Source organism: Lolium perenne, chromosome 5 (assembly GCF_019359855.2).
Source record: "Lolium perenne isolate Kyuss_39 chromosome 5, Kyuss_2.0, whole genome shotgun sequence".
Lineage (NCBI taxonomy): Eukaryota > Viridiplantae > Streptophyta > Magnoliopsida > Poales > Poaceae > Lolium > Lolium perenne.
The window spans coordinates 2008314-2034039 of record NC_067248.2 but is presented as its reverse complement, the minus strand read 5'-3'; the positions used below and the strand labels follow the sequence as shown (position 1 = coordinate 2034039).

The window sequence follows — 25726 nt, the reverse complement described above, 5'->3', positions numbered from 1 at the left end:
CTGTTGATATTTTTAATACATGTATTTGATTGCAAATCCAAGATCTGGCAAAAACATGGAGCTTGAGGCGGCACACCATAATAATTTACACATGCTTCATTAATAGTACTATATTTTGCTTCTTTTTTCGTGAGCTCTGCATGTGTTGCTATAAAACAATATTGAAGATGTCATACCTGTGCAATCCCCATGCAATCAGTGTATGTAACCAAATACTGCAAAGCCCCGCCCGGGCAGAAATAATTAAGACCAGATTCTGGATAGCACACGAATGAGGCGACAGGAGTAGGAGAATCCATGTTCCACATCTGTCAATCTCAAGCATCAGTACGAAATTATTAGGGAAATTGATATGGAAACTGCTCTTATACTAAAAAAAAAATCTACACCAACCAATTAATGAACCTTTCTCGTGAAGTCAGCTGAGCAACTAGCAAAAGTGTTTCCCGCAGTCTGCGGGTTGAACTTGACTTGACACACAATGCTCGAGTGTCCTTCGAATGTCCGTATGCACTGCCAGCCAGCCTCCCAGTTCCAAAGTTTGATCAGTTTGTCCCAAGATGCCGAGAGCACTAATGGTTCACTGGGGTGAACAACCAGTGAGGTGACGCGATCCGCGTGACCTCTAAAATTCTGCAGCTTCTCCGCTTTTTCATATGAGTACACGTGGATGTATCCTTTATCATCGCCGGTCACAAAACCCATTAACGGTTCAACGAATTTAGCTGTCGGGATGTATGGTTTATCTCCGAATGTCAGCAGTCCTGTTTTAGCTCGGAATGCCATCACCTTTGTCTGCAAGGAAATGCAAAATGCGTGATCAGTAGTCAAGTACATGTCCTCCTACACTAATTTAAGGAAATCGCTGACGTTTCCCCGGACACACGACCACGCGTCAGGGCCCACCCAGAACGCCTGGTAGCTTCCTCCTAGCAGGTGTGACACGTCTCCACGGGCTTTCAGCACGACCTTTCCAACCTTATCTCTTTCAGTACGCATCTCTAAATTTTCTTTCCATGGCCATATCTCTCCCCTGTGCACGCCGAGCTCCCGCTGCTGGCGCTCTTCCTGAACTATCTCATGCCCCCACTCGATCTCGCTGGACATCGGTGGAACCATGGCTGCAAGCCGGAGCTTGGGAGATGTGAGCGCGCCGATCGATGACGCTGCTGCAGCAGAGGATAGCCGGTAGTTGATGCCGGAAGGGTGGAGGCTGCGCCGCGGCGCTCCTATGAAGGGACGGCGCCGGTGATGCGAAGCTCAGCCGTCGCTGCTACAATAGCCCGGCGGCACTGCTAGAAGCTGCTGCCGGCGTTGCTAGCGCGCCGGCGCTGCTACAAGTTGTCGCCGCCGGCTCTGTGAGGCTCGGCCGTCGCTGCTACAATGGTCGGTTGACGCTGCTACAATCTACCGGCGGCGCTGCTACAAGCTGCCGGCGCCGGTGCTGCGAGGCTCGGCCGTCGCCGCTACAATTGCACGGCGGCGCTGCTACAAACTGCCGGCGCCGGTGCTACAATAGCACGGCTGCGCTGCTACAAGCTACCAGCGGCGCTGCTACAATGGTCTGCCGGCGGCGCTGCTACGAGCAGAGACATCACGTGTCGACTTCTGGTGGTACAATGGCGGGCGGCGCTGCTGCGACCGCTGGCCACCGGTTACTGCGAGGTTTGGCCGCCAGTGCCACAAGGTGAGGCGGCGCTGCTGCGAGGCCAAGTAGCCGGAGCTACGGCGACATTTTTCTGCGCCGAGAAGACGAAGGAGAGGAAAGCAGCTGCGCTTCTGTGATGCCAGGAGAGAGAAGGAAAGCGATCTGCTTAATCAGACGGCTTTAAAGTTTCGATCGAACGGCTAGCGACCCGGGGACGCTCAGCACTTCCCGTAATTTAAAGCAACATGTAAATTTCTCAAGTGTCGTCATCTTCAATGGCCCCGAAAACCCCGGCCCTCGAGACTGCCGGGCCACTTGGGACACGGTACGTGGTCCGTTTTGATCCGTGCGGACAGGCAGGCCAAAAAAGAAAAAAAAACTCCAGTGGGCACGCGAGGGCTGAGAGCGTCGTGACGAGGTGCACCGCCGTCGAGCCATCTTGCCAGTTGATCTCTGAGAAGATCCGGCGTATGCGCTTAACTCCTACAACTGGATCTTCCTCGGAACGTGGGAGTTCCACGCGCGGGGCCGAGCGGATACCTCGGCGACTTCGACTACTTCGCCCACGAGATCGCCGCAGAAGAAGACGAGAACGACAACAACGACGAGGACGAGGACGGCGAGGACGAGGACGAGGACAAGGACGACTACGCCGCTGAGGCCGAGCGCGGAGACAACGACCACGATGCCGGCGGGCCGGCGTGGGATCCGGAGACCTAGCCACCGGACATTAGCAATGAGGAGGCCATTGCCATGGCACTGGCCAATAGCGAGCTCGACGAGCTCAACGAGCTCGCTATGTGGGAGGGGCTCGCCATCCAGCTTCGCGAGTCGGCGCTCGCGCAGGAGAGGCCGGCGACTCCTCCGGCCATGCCGACGCATTCGAACGACCGCGCGCCGACTGCTGCTCCTTCAACGACCTGGGATCCATGGCCACCTTCACCACAGCCTCCTGTGCCACCGACGGTCTGGCCGCAGTTGCCGCAGGCTGCCCTTCCTCCTCCACCGCCGGCGTACCAGCTTCCACGGCCGATACCGGAGTTCATCGACCTCGTCAGCGACGACGAGCAGTAGCCCATAGCTAGGTTTTAGCATGCCTTGCTGGCCATTTTTAAGTCTATTTATGTATTTTTTATTAATGTACATTATGGGTTTATGAATGGGAAAAAAAATTATGCGTCAGCCCGCTGTGGACACCCCTAGACGTAAACAAACGCACGGTCGATTTCGACCATTCGACCCGACGCAAACGGACACGAGCGTCCGTTTTGGCGTTCGAAATGGGTTGCCCCGCTGAAGATGCCTTTACTCACGAGGTGTCCGAGCTCATTCAAGGCAAATTCAGGCTCTCATTCAAGACCCCTGCACCTACCCGCATTCATTCGCAGACAAACAGAGGGAGGCAGAGTGCGTGCAAGGATCGCCAATGCCTCAGATCCTTTGCAATTGCGGTTACACCATCTTCTCTGTTCGTGTCCTTCAAACCGTGTTCGATAATACCACCGGATCGAATGTTTAGCGGACCCGCCGCTTTTGGAACACATCTCTACCAAAAATAGGTCCCTAATTTTTTTTTAGGGTTTTGGGTATTTAAAGATATAACCAATTTAAACATACCACAAAAATAAATATGTTTGAAAATATTGTCTCCAAATTGAAAGTTAACAAACAACAAACCAAACAAATAGAAGCTGGGCTAGATCAAGGCGCCGGCGCAATTGATTTGTCTCCTTTGAGCCTCCAAAGATGCAGTCAATGGCAGTGGACTCACTCATGTGAACGTAGTCCTCTATGCATCGGTAGGTGCTCCATATGCAAGCATCCTTAGAGCAGTGGTGCATTTCTGGATCGACGAGAATCCATCCGTGCCAACGGCGTCGTGATTTAGCCTGATGTACGTAGGGGTCGAACTTTCTCACACCTTGAAGGATTTTCATGAACAAGTTCTTGCTCATCCTATATCGCCATCGAAAATTATAGTTGTTGTACAACATGGTATGACCCTCCAACCTCTGTCGGGGGCTTCGACTTCTTTCTTCCTGGCATCTAATCTCCATGGCGCGGCCTCTTCTTCTTCTCCCTGATCGCCAAGTGCTCCCGAACGTCGTCCTCACAGGCTGCCTCTTCGTCCATGATTTGTTGGATCATTTTCTTGTTGCTATCCATGTCTAGGAGGCAAAACAAATGGTTAGAAATGAGCGGCGGCAATGGAGGCAACGAACAGTGACCGGTGACGCCTACCAGACAAACGGCCAAACACCTTATGTGCATAGTGGGGGGGGGGGGGGGGGCATGGGGGGAGTGGCCGCCACATTCTGGCCCGAGTTGGTGAACCACCTGCAGCGAAATGGGCGACAAGGGCGTTTGGCGTCGCAGCGGAGTCCAACGCAGGCGAAATATTCTGTTGGAGGGGGCCGACACTTTAAGCGGCGATGCAGGGGTGGTTGGTGCGGGAGGGGAGGCATGAAGTGAAAGAAAGAAAGAAAGAAAGGTGGGAAGCAACGGTGTCAGACGTGGTCGTTGGTAGTTGGGTACCTGCGTCGCTTTTAGTTGTGTCCGGCGCCCCCGCAACGGGGCGTCGGACAGCATATTGGGCTGCGCCGGATCGAAAAGGGCTTTCGGGCGCACAGCGGGGTGGTCAAACGTCCGGGGTGCCCCAAATTCCTTTGGGGTACGATTTGGGGGATGCGACTGGATATGCTCTGACAGGTTTTTAGGACAGCCTGACGTAAAATAGACACAAAATATCCAGTTATGTCTGTTTAAGGTTGGGTCGTGAGCACCTAATTGCCCTTATTACCACAAATGTCTGTTTAGATCGGGTAGCCCAGCGCACGAAATTTTTTGGTCTGGTCAGGACATTTTCATTCCTTTATCGCCATAATTCGAACCCAAATTACATATAGGTGTAGAAAATAACAATCTTGCAATAAAATAATATTAAGTACTCCCTCCGTCCCGTCCCACCAAAAGTGTCACAACTTTGTCAAAATTTGCATACTAGATAGTGTCTACATATATCTAAATTTTGACAAAGTTGAGACACTCTTGGTGGAATGGAGGGAGTACCTTATTACACCCAATTAAACAAATAAATGACAGCATTCACATGCAATTAAAATTTATAATCAAACAATTCATAATTAAGCAGCTAAAATTCTATGTGATGGCACTCCATACACAAGCACACACATAGTTGCGGAACATTTCAGATAGGAGGTGAAGACTAACTTACCAGTTGCATTGGGCCTGCATGCGAAGTAGGGGTCGTAGTCTCTCACACCTCGTAGAATAGCCAAGAACAGATCTCTTGACATCCGTTACTACCGCTGGAATGTGGCTTCCGGGAAGACCAGCTTGGTGAGGTAGAACTAGTCGCGATATAGTCGATAGTAGCCACCCTCTCGATTGCGCTTAAGGTTGCCCCCGCGAGGCCTCGTCGAGCCTATGTGCACCGGCCTCTGCATCGCAGTGTGTTGGATGGGGGAGGACGCGGCTACCATGATCCCTGAAGAGGCGTCTGACTCGTCTTCCGACGAGCTGTCGAGCACGTCTTTGACGAAGAAGTCGATCGACTACGTGAGGTCCATCTGTGGGGCAACCATTATGGGTCAATGGCATGCCTACTTCAAGCAAATGGCCGAAAATGAACCAGGATTTCATACCGGAAAATTGGCCGAATAGGTAGTGGGCATCGAGGCCGTGGCCGGTTCCGAGCGAAATGGAGGTGGGATAGGGGCTGCAGCGAGGCCAGCAAAGCCACTAATCGCTGCCACCAAATAGTCGCTTGATGTCCGTGTCGACACATTCTGAGCCCAAATTTAGGACGTGAATGCGTCGGTGCGGACACGCCGGTCAGTTTGCGTCAGGCTTATGGGCTGGAGTTTTACCCAATTCTGATCGGACGAACAAAAACATACACTTTTGATCCGTTTGCGTTGGGCCATTGGAGATGCATTTAGTAGCGTACCGTGTACAGACACACTACTAGCAAATATTTAGGAAAAAGGGAGTCACCGCCACACATCATCCTCACATCGGAAAGACGCGTGCCCTCTCTGACATCATCTTCACATTTCATTTACATAGAAATGCTCAAAAGAAAAGACAAATACAATTTGGTCATGCAAATTTGCATAGGACACCCGGAAAAAAGGAAAATATCAATCGAGTCTTCCACTGATTCTTCCTCCACCGCGTCTTCCCGCACCGTGACGAGCTCTTGTTGTTGGAAACACAGTGGTTCTTCTGCCTGTTGGGATCGTTGCCGGAGGGAGGCGGCTAGAAGCCCATGGCTAGGACCATTGGCGCCAGCGATTCTTGGCACCCGGCGTCGCGAGCTCCTCAGTTCGGTCCGAAGATAGCTGGTGTTGCCACTATCGCCGCGGGAAATAGAAGCACGCGTGTAAGGGTTTTACCCTTAACCTTTATTTTGGTTAATGATGAGACAAAAGCTAAAGTATGGACTAATGTTACCTATGAGTTTCTAAGAAGGTTTTAGTCCGCAAGTGTTGTTGGAAGGTGGTGAGAGACCCCCCATTTGCTATCCAAGAGAAGTGTCGGTGTTTTGGCTTTATTTTCTCGTGTTTTATATTTGGGCGGTCTAGATGAGCTTCTCGGGGATGTTGTCAAAGCCATACACACATCCTACCACCAAATAAATCTCACACTTTTTGGGTGAGTTTAGGTTTTGGATAAAATGCTTTTTGAGATGGTTTCAGCGAAACTGGCAGAGATACCGGCGGTGTCGGTTTCCCCGCTGGATTGGTTTGGTGCTCGCCTCGCTGCTCTGGTATTTTACCATTAACATTTATTTTGGTTAAATCGGTGAGGAAGCCAGCGCGCCGGTTTGAACCATCCCAGGATGCCGATGAAGTGGGGTATGCATGTCAATTTCCATTGATGATGGACTTGGGTATAGGGAAAGAGGCGCGCTGGCAGATTCGTCGGCTAACAAACAAAAGAGAAGGAGAGTTTTACCCATGTTCATGCCCCCGAAGGGTAATACCCATCTTCTTGCTTGTCTGATCTTTAATATCGATGAAGGTTACAACGTCGCCGTAATGGCTATGGTGGTATAGATTGGATATTGCCTATGGGCAGATTATGCATGAGTTGAAGTTAGCCTCCCCGATGACCCTCCTAGACTTTATATGGGAGGCTAGGTTTCAGGTACCACGACCGGGCCAGTTACATGCTAGAGGTGAACCCTAGGGTTTCATAATCTTGGGATTGTACTTATTCCACATGCTAGGAACTTGGGCTTCTCATGCTTCATAGCATCCAACATCTCTTGGGCTTTGTGATCCCTAGCAAACAATCATGTAGGCCCCTAGTTGGGCCGAACCAGTTTCACTAACGGTGGGTTCCCGATAGACTATATATACCCACGTTAGCCGAAGCGGCGCAGAATCCAGCGTGTCGGTTTTCTCATCGGACCAAGTCCGCGGGAGGATTAGCGCCGCCGATTTTACCGCCGGTTTGGGTCGCAGGAACTTTCCCAAACGGCTAGTTTTCTCCTTGAACTATAAATACCCTTTCTTCCATCTTGAGTGCGTTAGGTCAACCATTCATAACATATCCTTGAACTCTCTCTTTCTCTCTCACCATTGTTCAAACACCATTTCTTGAGGATCTCCCATTTACCAAACCAAATCCAAATTCCTCTTGTAGAAAGAAAGAGGAGGTCTCAATCTACAACCCCACCAAGCCAAACATCATTCCCACTTGAGTTAATCGAGCAAGATTGTTACTCTTGGGTTTGTGGGAAACCATATGCGGCTAGCGTCACTCGGAAGCATCCGGATTTTTTATTTGCTCCAAGAAGAAGTTTGTGAGGGTTTGAAGACTACCTTAAAGTCTACCACGAGTGAGCGAGCTATTCCTTCGTGGGATAGGCTCCGGAGAAGAAGGTGAGCCTTCGTGGCGTTGGGAAATCCTTCGTGCAATCCGACACCTCTCCAACGTGACGTACCTTCCTCCCAAGGAAGTGAACACATGAATACATCTTCGTCTCCGCGTGCTTCGGTTATTCCTCAATGATCTCTTTACTTGTGTTGTTTACATTTGTGATAGCCTTCGTGTTTTAAGTACATTGTATCATCATCTAGATTTTGCCACCTAGTTTGCATTAGGCACACTTACTCAAAGCCTAAAATTGCAAAAGAATTTAAAAAAAAAATTTAGAACCTAATCACACACCCTCTAGTTTACCATGTCCATTCTTTCAATTTGTATTAGAGAAAGAACTCTTTTTAAGGGCTTTACCGCCTAAATATTGAGATGGTTTTCAACGATGATGAGGATGAGACTAAGAAATATGCGGTCAAAGAGATTAGGGAAATGATGGCTAGTTAAGCCCATTAAAAGGCTAAGGCCGATTCCAATATCAATGACCGACTTCGCAAAATAAGGAAGTATATAAAGGATCTTGGGGATAAGACTCCACTTGTTGAACCATTGGCTAGCTCCCAAGCGAAATTGTTTGTCCCGGGTGAAGTAGGCGTTGTGAATGTCGCTCAAACAAGTGATGCCACAAAGCCTCTGAAGTATTATAGTCATTTTCCTTTTGACGGAACTCACTTTTCCTTTTGAAAAACTTCTATGGAGTCTCATCTTTGCGGTTGTAGCAAGGAGCTTTGGGGCGTGGTGGTGCGTGGATTCAAGGTCAACGATCTAAATGATTTAACTCCACGTGAATACTATGAACGTCAACTCAACGCCACCGCCCGTGAGAAGATTTGAAGTGCACTACACCAAGCTCTTCATAACCAAGTTAGTGATCTTGAGGCCACCAATGAGCTTTGTGACAGAATCGCCATTCTCCAAGAGGGAACGTCCCTCATCCAAAAGACCAAGTATGAAGCGACCAAGTCCGAGATGAACTTGTTCATGATCAAGAATGGTGAAACCCTTTTTGATGCCTACTCTAGGCTTGATGCCCTCTCCATGAAGATTAAGGGAATTGGTTGCGACGAGTATCAAGATGGCTTTGATGTAAATGATGACACCATCAAGTCCAAGACTGTCTCAATAATTGCCATGGATGACAAGCAATTGGCCCTCAACTTGACTCTTCTTCATGCTCAAAACAAATTCTCCCCAGATAATCTTGTCTCATACTTTGTATCCACGAAGAATATGGCCAAGGAAGGAAAGAGGGTTGAAGAATTGAACCATGTTATGTATTCCACCCATAGCATTGCTTTCAATGACAACATTGTACAAGCCAATGAAGATCCCGAAGATATTGAAGAAGAAGATGATATGACATCAACAGGTGATATCCATGTGGATCTTGCTTTCTTCGCCACGAAGTGGAACAAGAACTTTGATAAGAAAGGTTTGAGCTACCCTAGTGACAAGAAGAGGACTTGTTATCATTGTGATGAAGCAAACCAATTTGCAGACAAGTGTCCTTATGAGAAGAGATAAAAGACAAGCCAACGTATGAACGGGTTGCCAAGCCAAGGTTGAAGCCAAACCCGATCAACGAAAGATACAAGAAGAAGAGAAGAGAAGGCAAAACTCTTGTTGGTTACGAGTGTACTTCCGATGAAGATAGTGAGGACGAGCAGAAGATGGTAGTTGTGGCCACTTTGGCTCTTGCCGGACCTAGGTCACTCTTCACCTACGAATACATAAAGGACTACTCCGACAACTCCGACATTCCCAAGAAGTCCGACACTTGTCTCATGGCAAGATGAGCAATGGAGGACGACCTCGTCCTCTATTCCATTCCCAAGAACTCCGACATTTGCCTCATGGAAGAGGTGCTAAGGTGATGTCTCCTCCCTCTCTCTCTAACATCTTGGATGATAATGCTTATGTTGAAGAAGAATATATAATCATCGGTTTGTTTAAAGTAAAGTGTTCTGTTCATGGCGATGCTCTTGCTAAGTTCGATTTCTTAATGGAAACCGTTGCTTCACGTGACGCGACCATTGAGGAATTGACATCTCATATTGAAATGAAAAGCGGAGATTAAATATCCTTAAGCAAGAACTAAGTGGTGAGAACAAACACTACATTTCTTCAAAAAACAAAGGAGAAATTCAAATATATACCAATTACTAAGGAATTAAGCTGAGGATCCATACTATGAAGCTTTGGGAGAGAGTTGTGGAGTATCGCTTGGGGACAAACATGAATGTGACTAAAAACCAATTTTGTTTCATGCATGAGATAGGATTACAGAGACACTTAACTTCCTTTGCCATTTTTGGACATAGATCATTAGTAACATTCCATATTTTTTAATTATTTTCGAAGGAATGGTATAAGTTATAGCATCTCTTTTTCTTTGCACACTGTGTTGGGGATGATAAAGGGATGATATTACACACCTGGTTATGATGGTTCCAAATAGAGACATTCCCACTGTAATGAACAACCAATATCCTGTACGACACATGGGGATAATTAAATGTAGAATAATATATGATACAAGAGTGTTTATACAATTATTGTACAAATTACTTGTTTTCGTTTACCACTATTTGTTAATTAATTAACTACTCATCCACACTTACTCCTGCCTGAGCAACAAGTATACCACATGTATGTAAAAAAATATAAATCATACGTTGTATGCTAAAGTTTAGTTGAAATAAACAAAAATCGTGATTAAGATCTGAAAGGTTATTGTTTTTATTTAAATTATTTTACCTTGGCTATTAAATGGAAAAACAGACTCCCCCGAGTTTATTAATGTGGTTGTTTTGGACATAGAGAATTTCATCCTTTTAGAACATTGAGTAGAAATACCATTAAAATATTTAGATTATTTATTGGAAATCATATGTATATATGTTTTTTGGGCTTTATAAATACACCACGGAAGAAACAAGTGTTAAAATTTTTGGAGACAATTTTGATGACCAAAACGACAATGTGTATGGAACCGGAGGGAGTATCTCCCATGATTTTTTGTTGATTAGAAGGTTATAAAGTATATATTTTTCAACTGTGTTGATGTTTGTTGACTTGACTTTGTTGATGTTTTTTGTGAAGTGCATATTGCATTTGTTAAATAACTATCTTTGATTTAGTAGATAACTATTCAAATTATTTTTGTTTCATGTTATTTATATATGGAAGGGGAGGGCGTTTTGGTGCTCGTGCACATATGCTACTGATACATGAACCGCACTTTCTTATGTTGAGCCCGTGCCAAACTTATTTTAATTGTAGATATGCGCGACTGAAAAATTTATGATTTTAGTGGATTTTTATGGATATACTATAGGCTAGCTCTATTTGCTAAATTTCAGTGAATTCATATGGTGTAACCACAAGTTCCATTGTGCATGGAATGTTTGTGGATTTTATATTTTAAGGTGAACAAATTATACAAGAAAATGGCATTTCTGTACTTAATTAGTAGATTGCTAATTTTACATAAATTTATGTTAAAGTTTTTTTAACAAATGCATCCAATATATAATGACATGTGTTCTAGGTGGCATTTCGTTTATGCGTGCAATTTTGCATGACGTATGCGTATTACTATTGTCATATTGTTTCAATTCAATTTACTTATCTTGTATTCCGTTATCACATATGTGGAAATTAGAAGAATACATTGTGTGATATGAGAAGTAGCGGATTGTTCAACAGTTCGAGAAAATATCATGCATTGAGATAAAGAGAAATCCTAAGACCTTTGAGAACTAGCTCACCAGCAAGTGGGAGATGGAAGGGTCAGCCCTTGAGTAGTTAAGCCGACCCTTATGATTCCCCCTTTTATTTCCAGTACCAATGGTTTACTCAACATATAAATGTGTTATCACAAAAAAAGTGTATACATGTGTGTAGTCTCAAATATATTAATTTAACCAAGGATTGTCGATCCATAAAAAGTTAATGTGTGAGGATGGATTGGATCTACAAGATCAGCGACAGTTTCCAAGTCCTTAAGTTGTTTGAAGAATCACGCCAAGAATAAGAATAGTCATAGTATGAAATAGGGATAAGATACCTGATCTGGTAGATGAAACTTGTTGTTCAGTTAGGACTAAATCATTTACCAACATATATCCACTGATACAAGCTTGAAGCCAGAATTATCAAGATTGTCCTCTGACCTGAGGTCTAGAAACTTTGCTTGGTTAATTTGATTTAGGCTCGGCTTCAATGGACTTGCTTATAAGGTTTTGCTACAAAATAGCCTCTAAAAGAATCATATCCTCAAGGATTGCCATGGGTGTTATGCTTTTCAATTAGGCGTTGACGTTGTATAATTCATTCCTTCTAGGATTCACCCCTACTTTTGTTTGACAACTATTTTTTTTTTCTCAGTTATACTAGTTTGATTCGGTGGTACCTGGATTCGGTTATGGACTTGTCCATTTCATGAGCACCGGTGACGGTTCGTTTCACATGTTTCCGGGACTGGATTCCTTCGAATGGGGAAACTTGATTTTTGAAACCTCGGTAGCAACTGGTCTCTAGTCAGCAATACGGGAAAACTGTTCTCGAAATGGATGTACAAAGTAAGTTGTCAATCCTGGTGTGATTGTGCTTCTTTAAGAGCAATCGACTATGAGAAAATCATAGAGTTGAGTCTAATCCTAGGGTGAACGATATGGAACACAACGCCTTCGATTATAAATCTTTTTGAGAAACTACTCTTTTATGTTGGCTGCATATAAGATACTAGTGAGTGAAATTGTAGCTCCATCTGTTTGAACTTTCGGTTATTCATCTGCACTCTCACGCTTATTGTTCTTGAGTCCCATCTTAAGAGAGGAAAAGTTTGTGATCGCGACTTATGTTTAGTTGAGAGTGAAGCAAGATCATCTTCAAGCCTAGAGATGATGATATATTTTCATTGAATATTTACCATCTCCTAGTTGTCTAGGAGTCGATTAGTAGCTTCCATTTTTGTGGATCCTCCTTAAGATTGTTGTGAAGGTCCGAGGATCACCTCAAGATACACCATGACTGATTAGGTAAGTTACTTTTGAACTTAGCTCAAATAGAAGAATCTGAAGTCCAAGTGATTTCAAGGCTACGTGCCTAAGCCTCAACAATAGAGACATGGAGTTGCACCAAGCACAGGAGCCTACGGATAGATCCAGTGTATTTGGTTCTAACTCGTTACTTACTTTCATGTTTTACATTGTTTTTATTGGGCTAGTCCTTGCATTTTAGTAAGCTCTACATTTCTTAGATTTCTATAATATCCTCTTCATCCAGGCCAATCGATAGACCTCGGTCTTTCAGTTCCTTTGATATATCTCTTTCATCCTGATACGTCAAGAGAAGCGAATCCGGATCCAGAGACTGGAGGTAAAGTATTTTCTCTCAAATATAAAAGGGAAAATCAATCTATTCGACCACACCCATAATAGTTCATCACGCTCAACATCTCCGCGAGAAGACACATATCTCCACCACAGTTAACACCTCTATAAATTACTTACTGTTATTTGGCACCTGTTCTAAACTCTTCTCCGGAATTACCAATATTTGGTATTCTTACTCTACATAATTTATAATCTTAACCTTTTAATTCATACCGTGATTGCTTATTTATCCCCATATTGAAGTATTTCATTGTTGATTGCGACTTTTATAGTAATTTATTTAGTTCTATGTGGCACAAAAAATCCCAAGTGAAAGTTAACAACATGATTGGAAATAAGTGGTTGAGTATACTCTCATCTTTACGAGTGTAGCCTTTTTTTAAAGACTTAGATTATGGAGTGTTAATTAATGGTTGTTGGTTGAGGCATAGAGTGTGGCGTGTTAATTAGTGGTTTTTAAAAAAAAAGCAGTCATACACAAAGTCATTAATTGTCTCCTGCCCTTTTTTGATTTCCATATAGTATTTCACGATGATGTATTAAAATATAAATGGTTGTCTCGTGAAATGTGCCTACTCCTATGACAGGATTGAGGTGGAGAAAATTTGTTCAGACCTTCAACAAGGACTTCACTCTCGGCTCGCAACTGCGAGTCGTGCGAAACTTCTCCGATGCGGAGACTAGAGCATTGTGTAAGTAACCAATTTCTCACGGCCGACAAGACTATGCTATTTTTCACACGATTTCTCCCTGTCCAAAATGGAAATTATTTTTTGACAATTTTATTTATACCGTCATGAATAAAAAAGCCAGGTCAAAGAAGTTCTGATTTCTAGTAAAACACAGTGTGAGTAATATATTTACTATTATACGGGGACCGGTGGTATTGATAGGTTAAAAAACCGTTTCGTACGTGTAAAAAACCAGATAGATCTGCCTCAAAGATTTGTACGTGGAAAAAACTGGCGTCTATGCTGTCCAACTCCCACACGAGGAAACCTGACGAACAGTCGCCAGAAAACCGGAGAAGAGAAGTAAAAGAATCAGCTCAACGCATGTCTTCCCCTTGTCCCCGACTCCCGTATACGAATAAAACAGCAAATTGCCAGCGCCAACCCACCCTATCCCAATGGTTGTCGCCATGAGAAACCGAAGATCGGAATAGCGGCGGGGAGGGTATAGTCGGGAGGAATCGGTCAAGGGCAGCGCTAGCTCGCCGGATATTTGCAGGCCCAGATGTTATAATTGCTTGATTTTGTTTCGCTCCATCGATCGTGATCGCTGACGATACTTTTCTTCATCTGATCCTACAACTTGATAACTGGGTGCTCTGCTGAATCTACAACAAGAAGGCGTGGTCGAGTGGTACGACACCATCGACTCCGGCGCCGATGAAGCCTAGCCGGCCGCCGCATCGCCTTCCGCCAAGCACCGGCGGGCCGGGCACTACCCTGTGGTGCCGGCGATGAAGATCGAGCTGCCCGACTACGGGTTCTACCGGCACCCGTGTCGCCTGACTGCGGCGCCGGAGGAGGCTGAACGGGCATCGACTTGGGCTGCGGCGACGTGTTTGTCATCGACGAGTCCGTCATCTTCCACCAGTTGTCACCAGTTGCTTTGGACTTTGACCGCGACGCGGCGGCGTTCGGGGACATGCTCGCCTACCTTCAGAAGGCAGCAACATCAGTCAGAAGAGAAACAGCCGCAGCGATTCCTCCTCCCTAGCCTACTAACATGTTCGTCGGGTCTCCTGTAGTCGTGCAAGCTTACCCAAAACACATTTCAGATCAGAGATTTCTTTTTAATGGATCTAAGTTAAGGTTTTATAATACCAACTGATCTCAATAGTTTCATTATTTTGTACGGATGTGGGTGGTGCATTCTGGGTTAACAAATCAATCCAGTTATATAGATTGTCACATGTCCACTTTTTCACAGGTATATAAAGAAGCGAATTTTCATGAATACTTAGAGGACTTTTAAACGGATGTGTGCATCCTGGTTATGCAGAGGTCGGTTGTAATTACTTGTTCAAGTAATAAAAGCGTCCATTATCGAAAAAAATATGAAGAAGCGAAAACGATTGCTGCGCTTGCGGAATGGTGGAAAAGTAGGTACTGGCAGAAGATCGTACAATGGAGCCTGGATTTTTCATAAAAAAATTGTAAGAAGAATGAAAGGAAATCATATTTGAAGGTTCGTACAATTTTTGGAAAAATCGCACGTATATTAACCTTGGTTTCTGATATATTGGGTTAGGTAGCTAATTTGATTGGCAAGGAAAATGGGTTGTTACTATTTTTCCTGGGATTTAGTGATTGGATGTACCTAATGGGCAATAAAAATGGTCCGTTATTATTTTTACTGAGTTTTAGTGATTGGATGTACTCCCTCCGGTCGAAATTAATCGGCGCGGGAGGTGGTATATGCGCAATGAAAAGGGGAGGTTATTATTTTTGCTGAGATTTAGTGATTGCATGTAGCTAATAATCAATTACGGATATAAATGAGATCGTCAACTTGTCAAATTGATGGAAATTCCCATTGGTCCAGTCATGCGCATGTTTATATTTTTGTTGTATAGTTTTGGTTGGGTAGGGTTACGTGGGCTGATCCATTTTGTGGAAAAAACTAGGAAGCCTCACCCTAACACATCTTACCAACTTTAACTCGTGGCAAGAGATAAATATGGAAGGATATGTTATATATGTTCTCCCCGTAGTAACGCACAGGCATTATGCTAGTTTTGGATATACCCTGCTGGAGACATATGCTGAATTTTTCTGTAATTGGGGTCAACTTGACTTTAGTTCAAATGATTTGCACATATGCACCTCATCCATTCAACCCCTAATTAAGAGCGATCAAGCTAGAAATCTAAAAAAAGGAGATGCAACTTGTAGTCTAGGATGGTATCCCAAAAATTGTTGGAGATATGCCCAAGAGGCAATAATAAAATAGTTATTATTATATCTTTATGTTTGTGATAAATGTTTGCATACCATGCTATAATTGTATTAACCGAAACATTGATACATGTGTGTTATGTAAACAACAAGGAGTCCCTAGTAAGCCTCTTGTATAACTAGCTTGTTGATTAATAGATGATCATGGTTTCGTGATCATGAACATTGGATGTTGTTAATAACAAGGTTATGTCATTAGTGAATGATATAATGGACACACACCCAAATAAGCGTAGCATGAGATCAAGTCATTAAGTTCAACTTGCTATAAGCTTTCGATACATAGTTACCTAGTCCTTCGACCATGAGATCATGTAAATCACTTACACCGGAAGGGTGCTTTGATTACATCAAACGCCACTGCGTAAATAGGTGGTTATAAAGATGGGATTGAGTATTCGGAAAGTGTGAGTTGAGGCATATGGATCAAGAGTGGGATTTGTCCATCCCGATGATGGATAGATACACTCTGGGCCCTCTCGGTGGAATGTCGTCTAATTAGCTTGCAAGCATGTGACTAGGTCACAAGAGATGACATACCACAGTATAAGTAAAGAGTACTTGTCGGAAACGAGGTTGAACTAGGTATGGAGATACCGATGATCGAACCTCGGACAAGTAAAGTATCGCGTGACAAAGGGAATCGGTATCGTATGTGAATGGTTCAATCGATCACTAAGTTATCGTTGAATGTGTGGGAGCCATTATGGATCTCCAGGTCCCGCTATTGGTTATTGGTCGAAGAGGAGTCTCGATCATGTCCGCATAGTTCACGAACCGTAGGGTGACGCGCTTAAGGTTCGATGTCGCATAAGTAGATTCGGAATATGAGATGGAGACCGAAGTTTGTTCGGAGTCTTGGATGGGATCCAGGACATCACGAGGAGGTCCGGAATGGTCCGGAGAATAAGATTCATATAAGGGAAGTTGATTTCTAGGTTTCAGAAAAGTTCGGGATTTTTCCGGTGAAAGACTGGGAAGGTTCTAGAAGGTTCCGGGGGTCCCACCAGTGGGCCCATGACCCTAGGAGGGCTAGCATGGGCCGAGGGGATGCTCCCTAGCCTAATGGGCCAGGGGCACATGCCCCCCAAGGCCCAGCCGGCCAACCCCTTTAGGGTTTCCCCAAACCCTAGGGGGGGATCAACTTGGGGGGGGAAGTTTTCCCCCTTCCCCCTTTGGGCCGCCGGCCATAGGCTTGGAGGAGGGGCCAAGGCAAACCCTGGACGGCCTCCCCCCTATATAAAGAGGGGAGGGGGCAGGGGGCGCAGCCCTCCTTCACCCCTGAACCCTGGCCGCCCCCCTCTCTCTCATCCACCACAATTCTGCTCCGGCTTAGGCGAAGCCCTGCAGGAATTCTCCTCCACCACCACCACCACGCCGTCGTGCTGCTGGGATTCCGAGGGGATCTACCACACCTCCGCTACTCGCTGGAACAGGGGGAGGACGGGCTTCATCGACACCGTACGCACGGCCGAGTACGGAAGTGCTGCCGGATTGCAGCACAGGACGATCGACTACATCAACAACGAGATCTAATCTCGTAAGCTTTGGAATCTTCGAGGGTTAGTCTCACATCCATCTCGTTGCTCCGGTCTTCATAGATTAGATCTTGCATCTTCCTAGATTGGATCTTGGTTTTTGTTCATGTTCACGGTAGAAATTTTTTGTTTTCCATGCAACGAACCCATCAGTGGTATCAGAGCCGTGTCTATACATAGATCTGTTGCACGAGTAGAACACAATGAGTTTGTGGGCGGTGTTGCTTTTGTTGCCTTTTGTTATGTGTACTTTGCGTCTTGCGGGATGGTGGGATGAAGCGGCCCGGGCTAACTTTACATGACCACGTTCATGAGACTTGCTCCACGCTTGACATGCAACTTGTATTGCATAAGTGGCTTTGCGGGTGTCTGTCTCTCCCTCCATAGTTTAGATGCAATTTACTCTTTCAATTGACAACACTAGTAGCACCGTTGTGGTTCATGTTCGTAGGTAGATTGGATCTTACTCGAAAACCCTAAACCACGTAAAATATGCAAACCAAATTAGAGGCGTCTAACTTGTTTTTGCAGGGTTTGGTGATGTGATATGGCTTTGTGATGATGACTATATTTGATGTATGAGATGTTCATTATAGTATTATGGCAACCGGTAGGAGCCTAATGGTTGTCTTTAAATTTGTTAAGACCTGCGTGTCTATTCATCATGTAATAGCTTTATTTCAAGTAGTTGTTATAGTAGCTATAAGTATTGGACAACCATGAAGCGGCACCATGGACCTTGGTGCAATGCTGGTGATGATGGAGATCATGCTCATGTGCTTTGGAGATGGAGATCAAAAGCACAAGAAGAAAGGCCATATCATATCACATATTATGAATTGCATGTGATGTTAATCCTTTATGCATCTTATCTTGCTTAGATAGCGACGGTAGCATTATAAGATGATCCCTCACATTAATATCAAGATAATAAAGTGTTCTCCCCTCGTATGCACCGTTGCTAAAGTTCGTCGTTTTGAAGCATCTCGTGATGATCGGATGTGATAGATTCTACGTTCACATACAACGGGTGTAAGCCATGTTGCACACGCGGAAATACTTGGGTTAGCTTGACGAGCCTGCCTAGCATGTACAGACATGGCCTCGGAACACAGGAAACCGAAAGGTTGAACACGAGTCATATGGATGATATGATCAACATGTTGATGTTCACCATTAAAGCTACATCATCTCACGTGATGATCGGACATGGTGTAGTGACGATGGATCGTGTGCCACTAAACAACTATGAGGGATGTTGTATTAAGTGGGAGTTCATTAGTAATTAGATTAAAACTTGAACTAATTATCGTGAACATAGTATGAATAGTATTTTGAATTAAATTTGTAAAATTGGCATCCGTTATCTAACATGCGCTAGTCTTGTAATTGAGATAGAAACACTGTTAAATCTGACAAGTAACTTTACGGACTGGTACCGTATTGTTAAAGAATCAAGAAATGATTAAGTCCTATTGCAAACTTTTGGTAAACCTCACATTGCTGATTCAAAGAGCAATGGTTTCAATTAGTACCTAAAATCATCTTGTCTCCATGAAACTTGAAGTTCAAATCTGTTTGAAAAGTAAGGAGCTGGAAAGTTTGTTTTTAGAAATAAGCAAGGTGTGAGATATATGTGATATCTAAGACCTTATTGCAAGATGATAGAATATAATCTAGTGAGACTACATAAACTCATAAGTTTTATGGGAATGTACGAAGGTTGAAGGCGCTAGGCGTCCCGATCCTCCAACTAGTTGGGCACTAACGATATTCGCATATCCATGAAGTGATCGTCCTTAGTATGCACCGTTGCTAAGACTCGTCGTTTCGAAGCATCACATGATGATCGGGTGTTATAGATTCTACGTGTGCATACAACGGGTGCAAGCCAGATTTGCACATGCGAATACTGAGGTTAAACTTTACGAGCCTAGCATGTACAGACATGGTCTCGGAAAGACGTCATGATTTGATGGATAAAAATTATGAGTGAAATTGTTCATCACATTAAAAAGTTACTAATAGTGAAATCTGAAACACTTGTCATGTGATGATCAACTTCAAAGTAAGAACTCAAGGTTATTGGTATTTGACCAACAGACCTAGAAGTTGTTGATGGTGAAGTGTTTTATGAAAATGAGGAAAACTAAAAGAGAAACTACAAAAGATTTTGGCAGAAAGAAAGAAAAGACTAGAAAGTCTAGCTCAGGTGTATATAGACGATATACATGTTATGAATGTATTCTTTGATTGGTCACATAATGAAATTCTTGGGTATTTGTACCATATTGGTTGGTATGAGAAGTCATACAACACAACGCAATATAAGAATATAATGGCCTAAGTGACTGACAAGGAATGTGGTAGGAATGCACGTCTGGAACAAAATAAAGTGTTATTGTGTTCGTCGTTGGCATTCTATCTAGCCCTTCAGATTTATAATAAAGAACTTTATAATTGTTGTTTTGTTCTGGTCAAATGAAAACAATGAGTTGTTCAAATTACGATAGTATTCCATGTACGATGGATAAGTTATTATAAATCTTTATGGTGAAACACACATGCATAACACTGACGCTAAAATGCCATAAGGCAAATGATGTGAATTCCACTTATTAGTGGAACCACCATTTAGGTCATGTTAGAAAGGAACGCATGAAGGAACTCCATGCAAATGGATTTTTGGAGTCATTCGATTTTTGAATCGTTCGGCGCTTGCAAATCTCTTCTAAAGAGAATGACTGAAATACCATTCATAGGCCAAGAGTTGAACGGGTAACTAGCTTAGTGGAAACATACATGATGATGTATATGGTTCTTAGGCATAGTTGTGTGCGGAAGATTTCTCTACTTCATGAAAACTTCCAACAATGAATTGAGTGTATATATAAGGATATATTCAATAAGGAAGGAGTTTGAAACATTTGAATAGATTCAAATAAATTTCAGCATGAAGTGGAAATCATCGTAATAGAAAAGTCAAATATCTATGATTGGATCATGGTGGAAATATTTGAATTACGAATTTTAGCGAACATCTAAGAGAGTTATGAAATTGTTCTACAACTCACGTTTCTTGGAGTATCATAGTGATGATGGAGTATCCGAGAGACGTATCCAAACCTTGTTGGGTTAATGATGAGATAAAATAAAATGATGCCATTATATTTTTGTGGATTATGCTTTAGAGACTACCGTTTTTACACTAAATAGAGCATCATCATAATCCGTTGAAATGACACCATACGAGTTATGGCATGGGTATAAACCCTAATAATTCTTTCTTAAATTTTGGTATGCGTAGCATAAGTAAATGAGTTTACAACCAAAATCGGATGAATGTCTTTGCTGGTTATCCCAGAGAATTAATTGGGAATTCTTTTCACTATGATATCAAAGATAAAAGTGTTTGTCGATGTTTTTTTCTTATTTGCAAGAAATTGTTTCTAGCAAAGTATTTGAGTGGGAGGACAATGGAACTTAATGAGGTTTATGAACCTGAGCATGATGATCAGAGTAGCGCAGCATCGGAAATGGTTTCAGAAGCGGCCACGATGATCATGGCTCCCATGTCTACAAAGTGTTATAGTCATAGAGATCGAAGTACCTATTGAACCTTGTAGATGTGGTTTACTTTATGATCAAATAAATGATTTGTTGACAAAGGATTGATTTTTGATCAATGATAAACCAACTACATACAAAGAAGTTATGATGGGCCCTGACTCCGTCAAAATGGCTAAGTGCCATGAAATCCAAGATAGATGAATACTTTTTGAAAGTAAATGGATCTATAAAATTGATGGACTTGGATGCAATATCCTTGAAGAAGCTCGACTTGTCGAAAAGTTGTTTACGACAATGTTCAAAGAGTTGACTGCGATAAGATTAGATCTTCCGTAGCGATGCTTATAGTCTATGTGGATTATTCTAGTAATCACTACATATTTCTTTTATGAGATATGTTAGTAGGATGGCAGAAATACATTCCTTACCAGAAGTGTGTGTTAAGGATGTATACTAGATACAACTAAGAGTTTTGCGGGTCCGTCGAATACTAGATAGGTATACAAACTTCACTTAGATGAAGTGAGTATCACGGAGTTGGAATCTTCACCGAATGAAATAATCAAAGAGTTTTGATTTCATCAGAAACGATGAAGATGCTTGCATTTGCAAGAAATTAAGTGGGAGCGCTGAGACATAGTTATAATATTATATGTGGATGACATATCATTGATTATAAATGATGTAATTATGTACTTGATGTAATTAAAAGGTTTCATTGTGAATATTAACTTCAATGAAAGGATATTGACTAAAACATATTTAGCGTCAAGATCTATGAAGATAGATTGAACCGTATAGTAAGTTTAAGTCAAAGTACATAGAATGAATATTGAAATAGTTCAATACGAAAACATTAAGAAGGTGTTCTTTTCATGTGAAGGTTAACAAGACTTGAGTATATTTGACACTCAATGAGTAAAAACACATGAGTGATTTTAGATCACGAATAATATGTACACAATCAGATGTCCTGTGCTCTAAAAGGTTAGGAGCAAATATCAGAATGATCTATGTGATAATCATTGGATAACAGTAAGAATATCCTTGAGTACTTTGGAAGAGCCAAGGATATATAGTTTTGTATGAGGCAATGACAAACAAATCGATGTAAGGCGTTGCACCGATATTAGTTTGTTCACATATAAAAATAAATTTCAATCTCAATTAGGCTAAGTGTTCATTAAAAGGTAGCACAACGAGCTAGAAGAAGTCTATGCTAGATTTAGATGAGTTCTAAATATTGTGACGGATTCTACAAACGAAGGCAGAGTGTGTCATTGTTTTGACAATGACCGAGAGTGTTTGAGTCGAGGAGTTCTTTAAAAACTTGGTGTAGTTCCGATAATGTCAGAACTTTGAAGCTATATTGTGTGTGACAATATTAGTGACATATTTCAGACCGCGAAAATAAGGTTCCACCAGAAGACTGAACATAATGCCGACTCATTTGGAAAATGAGTGATGCGTGGAGACGCAAATGAATTGCAAAATACATACGTTTTTGAGCATGTCAGATTCGTTGACTGAAACCTCTCCCGTGAGCAAAACATGATAAGCACCAGAAGGCCAAGGTGTTATATCTTTACAAATGTAAACTAGATTATTGACTTTAGTGCAAGTGGGATACTATTGGAGATATGCCCAAGAGGCAATAATAAAATGGTTATTATTATATCTTTATGTTTGTGATAAATGTTTGCATACCATGCTATAATTGTATTAACCGAAACATTGATACATGTGTGTTATGTAAACAACAAGGAGTCCCTAGTAAGCCTCTTGTATAACTAGCTTGTTGATTAATAGATGATCATGGTTTCGTGATCATGAACATTGGATGTTGTTAATAACAAGGTTATGTCATTAGTGAATGATATAATGGACACACACCCAAATAAGCGTAGCATGAGATCAAGTCATTAAGTTCAACTTGCTATAAGCTTTCGATACATAGTTACCTAGTCCTTCGACCATATGTAAATCACTTACAACGGAAGGGTGCTTTGATTACATCAAACGCCACTGCGTAAATGGGTGGTTATAAAGATGGGATTGAGTATTCGGAAAGTGTGAGTTGAGGCATATGGATCAAGAGTGGGATTTGTCCATCCCGATGACGGATAGATACACTCTGGGCCCTCTCGGTGGAATGTCGTCTAATTAGCTTGCAAGCATGTGACTAGGTCATAAGAGATGACATACCACGGTACGAGTAAAGGGTACTTGTCGGAAACGAGGTTGAACTAGGTATGGAGATACCGATGATCGAACCTCGGACAAGTAAAGTATCGCGTGACAAAGGGAATCGGTATCGTATGTGAATGGTTCAATCGATCACTAAGTTATCGTTGAATGTGTGGGAGCCATTATGGATCTCCAGGTCCCGCTATTGGTTATTGGTCGGAGAGGAGTCTCGATCATGTCCGCATAGTTCACGAACCGTAGGGTGACGCGCTTAAGGTTCGATGTCGCATAAGTAGATTCGGAATATGAGATGGAGACCGAAGTTTGTTCGGAGTCTCGGATGGGATCCAGGACATCACGAGGAGGTCTGAAATGGTCCGGAGAATAGGATTCATATAAGGGAAGTTGATTTCTAGGTTTCGGAAAAGTTCGGGATTTTTCCGGTGAAAGACTGGGAAGGTTCTAGAAGGTTCCGGGGGTCCCACCAGTGGGCCCACGACCCTAGGAGGGCTAGCATGGGCCGAAAGGATTCACCCTAGCATAATGGGCTAGGGGCACATGCCCCCCAAGGCCCAGCTGGCCAACCCCTTTAGGGTTTCCCCAAACCCTAGGGGGGGATCAACTTGGGGGGGAAGTTTTCCCCCTTCCCCCTTTGGGCCACCGGCCATAGGCTTGGAGGAGGGGCCAAGGCAAACCCTGGCCGGCCTTCCCCCTATATAAAGAGGGGAGGGGGCAGGGGGCGCAGCCCTCCTTCACCCCTGAACCCTGGCCGCCCCCCTCTCTCTCCTCCACCACAATTCTGCTCCGGCTTAGGCGAAGCCCTGCTTGAATTCTCCTCCACCACCACCACCACGCCGTCGTGCTGCTGGGATTCCGAGGGGATCTACCACACCTCCGCTGCCCGCTGGAACGGGAGAGGACGGGCTTCATCGACACCGTACGCACGACCGAGTACGGAAGTTCTGCCGGACTATAGCACAGGACGATCGACTACATCAACAACGAGATCTAATCTCGTAAGCTTTGGAATCTTCGAGGGTTAGTCTCACATCCATCTCGTTGCTTCGGTCTTCATAGATTAGATCTTGCTTCTTCCTAGATTGGATCTTGGTTTTTGTTCATGTTCACGGTAGAAATTTTTTGTTTTCCATGCAACGAACCCATAAAAAATTATCATGGTGCAAGTGATATGTATGTGTGTTAAATTTACTATAAAAAAAGTTTTGCTAAAATATCTGCTCGGATGACATGAAAATTGTAAATAAATACCTGGTACAGGCATCAACTTACCAGGGCTCTGTTGAATGCGTATCTATTGTAGTAATGACGGCCGAACCCTTCGTGCAGTCTATGATCTACAGAAATCGTAGTTTGTAAAGTAGTTCACCACAGACAAGCAAGATTTATCTATGGAAGAGAGAAATACCTTGATTCCCGGTTTAACCGGCTGAACAGATAATAGACACAATCAGCACCCGTACCAGTAAGTAAAACAAAAGATCAAATGAAGCAAGAAATATCAGACATTATCCAGATGCACGTATAATGCCTATAACGCAAAACGGACCTCAAAGGTTGACGTGTTACCAGCAGTCGTTATTGTTGCTTCGTGCACTCTACCTCTATTGTTACTTACATGGAGTGGGTAAGAGAACGATCTGCTTTCCAGGATATCCAGCATCTCATTCTCATTGCAAATGCAAGGGCATATCTACAAGATGATTCCAAAAAAGCTGTTAATTAGCGTACATGCATATCTACAGACAATCAGACACTATATGTATATTGAAATTATTCTATACCAATATGTATACATTTTACAGCCGCGTTTGAATCAGGTCGTCTCATGCGCCAAGAAATCACATAGGTATAGTGCAACCATTCGTGGACTAGCGGCCCGAGATGATGGACCAGATCAGGTTTCATTTTTGGTTTTGTTCCCTCCATCCGCACGGGAGAGTCAGTATATTGAAGTCATTTAATCAATGTAAGGTGGCGAATCGCCATGTCCTAGTTAGAGCACCTCCACTCGTCTCCCCGACGAGCCCCCTGGCACCCTTTTTTTTTCATCCGGACGGCGTTATTCGGCCCAGCCGCGCCCCCGTTCCTCGTTTTCCTCTGGAAAAGGGCCTAAATCCATCCGGAGAGCCCAGGCCATCCCCGGCCTCCCGGGGCGCGCTCGGGGAGTCCGGATGAAACAAATACGCGTGAAACGTCGAGCGGGCCCGAGGTGTCGGCCACAGAAAGGCTAGTTCCCTCCATTTTTTCATTTTCCCTCCAAAATGCGACGCATATCACCATTTTCCCCGCCGAATTTGGGAAAAGCTACCGCCATTCCCCACAGTGGCAGCTCCTCCTCTTCCCTTCCACCACCATGCCGCCGAAGATGATCGCCGACGACAGCGCGCCGAAGGCGAGGAAGCCGCGGGCGCCAAAAGAGAGGCCGTCGGGTTGGTCAAACGCAAAGTGGGCGGCGGGCGTGGAGCGGCGCCAGACCGAAACCCGCGG

General features: G+C 43.7%; 1 protein-coding gene and 1 long non-coding RNA gene across 2 annotated transcripts in view; both read right to left on the bottom strand.

The window, feature by feature from the left end:
- The window catches only part of LOC127319773 (putative cysteine-rich receptor-like protein kinase 39), a 250813-nt gene that overhangs the window by 179600 nt on the left and 45487 nt on the right, over window positions 1-25726 (bottom strand). The gene's annotated exons all lie outside the window — the stretch shown is intronic.
- Window positions 412-24547, bottom strand: LOC127319778 (uncharacterized). The gene is made up of 3 exons (XR_011744497.1): window positions 24509-24547; window positions 9994-10048; window positions 412-795 (listed from the first exon to the last, which is right to left on the bottom strand). It is a non-coding gene; the product is annotated as an uncharacterized lncRNA (long non-coding RNA).